The sequence below is a fragment of the Cyprinodon variegatus genome, unplaced genomic scaffold (genome assembly GCF_000732505.1).
Source record: "Cyprinodon variegatus isolate N-32 unplaced genomic scaffold, C_variegatus-1.0 Scaffold465, whole genome shotgun sequence".
Lineage (NCBI taxonomy): Eukaryota > Metazoa > Chordata > Actinopteri > Cyprinodontiformes > Cyprinodontidae > Cyprinodon > Cyprinodon variegatus.
The window spans coordinates 683,931-686,342 of NW_015150918.1; the positions used below are offsets into that span (position 1 = coordinate 683,931).

General features: G+C 36.8%; 1 protein-coding gene across 1 annotated transcript in view; it reads right to left on the bottom strand.

Annotated features, from left to right (window-relative positions):
* LOC107094131 (DNA annealing helicase and endonuclease ZRANB3-like) overlaps positions 1–1,867 on the bottom strand; it is a 44,695-nt gene extending 42,828 nt beyond the window's left edge. Inside the window, exon 1 of the mRNA XM_015389564.1 lies at positions 1,751–1,867. The gene's annotated coding sequence lies outside the window, so the exon portion shown is untranslated. The remainder of the gene's footprint in view (positions 1–1,750) is intronic.
* Positions 1,868–2,412: the final 545 nt, after the last annotated feature.

A 2,412-nucleotide genomic window follows, 5' to 3' on the forward strand; every position in this document is an offset into this window, starting at 1 on the left:
ATGGATGGATGGAAGGATGGATGGTATTCATGCCCTGCATGGATAAAACTAATCCACCAACTGTCAGCCTCCTAACTCTCTGATGGGAGGTATTTTTAGGTCCTACGTCTCTCAGTCAGTCATCAGCCAGGTTTAATAAGCCCCTTTGCTGTCTTGTGTCTCATCTTTATTTGGTCAGTGGAATTAAGCAGAGATCTCCAAAGATTGCCATATGCACAACATTATCTCTGAAATTTGGGGGATTCCTTAAGCAGCCTGTGATTAAATGAACTTCCAAATCCGATCTGGAGCTCAATCCAAAAATATAAACAAGATTAAAAACCATTCATTTCAACAGCTATGACAAATTATGGAGGTCCACCAAAACGATAATGATATGTATCGCATATGAATGGGATAGCTAACAATAAAAAATCTGTTCCATAATTATTCAATAAAAGGTCTTTAACTTTGCAAGCAATTTAACTGTAAATAACAGGAAATGTGGCAGCATGCAAGGTACTCTGGGGGATGTAGTTTAAGAGGACAGCATCTCAGCCATTAGCTGATTACCCGATCCGTCCCGGAAGCACGATCCGTACCACCAGCTCATTTGCGCACAACCAGATATACATCCGGGTCGCCCTCGATTTTTCTTTTGTAAAAAAAAACTAAATTACGTTTTTCACTCCCAAAAACAGTAAGCGTACTAAACAATAATGTCTTAAAGATTAATAATGTATTTTCTGAGAAAGAAAATGCCTTAAAACCCCTTCTGTACCGGAAATAGGATCCTACGCTACTTCTGGAAGCTAACTTTTTCGGCTTTAGATTTAAACATAAATCTAGTCTTTTGAGTTTAATGTTTTCCTTCGTGTTAACCTTATGGTATATAGTGCGTGATCTAGAGAAAGAAAAAACTAAAATTCAGATAAATATGGTGTAATCATATTTTGCCGGACTCTGAGCATGTCCGATGATGACGTCACACAAGCAGTTTAACCGAGAAAATGTGAAAAGCATCAAAAATGTCTCAGAAAAGTCATAAAACATTTTTTAAAGATACGCATTAGTATTCTTTAGTGAGTCAAGGATAGAAATAAGTCATTTTAGTACCATAATTACATTATTTATTGATACCTGGATGTATATCTGCGAATATGCAAATGAGCTGATGGTACAGTACGGATAGTGCTTCTGGGATGGAGCCTCTCTGTGCTTTCTCAACTGCACTGTTTCAAAACTACAGTGGATAGTGTTTGCCAGCATGAGAGGACATTATGGACAAAAGAGGAAGGGTATCGGACCCAGTGTGGCAGCATTTTAGATATTTGAAGTCTGGTTACCATGCCAACAAACGGTCTTATTTTATCACCAGAGCCAATCTGATCTCATGCATTACAATAACCTAAAGCCATCGTCATCTGCAATTTGCAAAAGACCAACATCAAAAATTACATGAAATTGGCGCCATAAAATGGATAAAATAATTATTTGCTGACTGTTTTTCACATTTTTATTTAGTGATTACTATTTAAAAGGGTAAAGCCAAAGCTTTAATTTAAAAATAAATGCTTTTTGGGCTAAATTCTGCCTTTTTTCCCTCCTAGTCTTTATTTTGCATGGTATAAAAAGTATCAATAATTATCGATTTTAAACCTAATATCGTGATATGCTCTTTGCCAAACCACATTCACCGCCTCACATCTACGAACCTCAAAGAAAGGAGACAAAACACTCATAATCTCTGTGCCTGGCGGGAAGGGCAGACCTGTATTCGATTTTCCTGGTGTCGGCTGAAGGCCTCGGGCAGGTCGTCCCAGTTGGTTAGCTTGATGTCCAGAGGGATGAAGCTCAGGTTCAATGGAACTCCCTCCTACAAGCAGAGGAGACAGATGTTGGTGGGTGTAGGTTCTAATATTGGACCTAAACATAATAAAACGGCGAACAGAAAGCAAATATTTACCACACACTGTTTTAATAGACTTTTTTTTTAACCTCCCATTATTCTGGTACCTAAAATATATCAATTTAGTCGATACTGAACTATTTGATGCTGTTTTAAGCGTTTTATATAATCAAAATGAACCTTTTTGACGCATCTTTGGGTCCTCACTTCAAAAACAGAAGAACTAGCATATTTATTTCTAAATATGTCTAATAATGCTGAACTATGAAGCAGTCCGTATAAAAAAAAAAAATAGGTGAAAACCTGAAAGCAATCTGAAAAAAAAAAAAAAACAAGAGTTATTTGGTCCTTTGTTTGCAAAACCCAAATTGTCACTCTGTAATTAGAAACCCAATATCCAGTTTTGCAGAGTTCACATTTAATTAGTTTCATTACGTACCCTGTCTCGGTTTGCACTAAAACTTTGGGTATCTTTAGGCAAGCAATCAGATTTCTAATTACTAACTCACAAAACTTGAATCCAA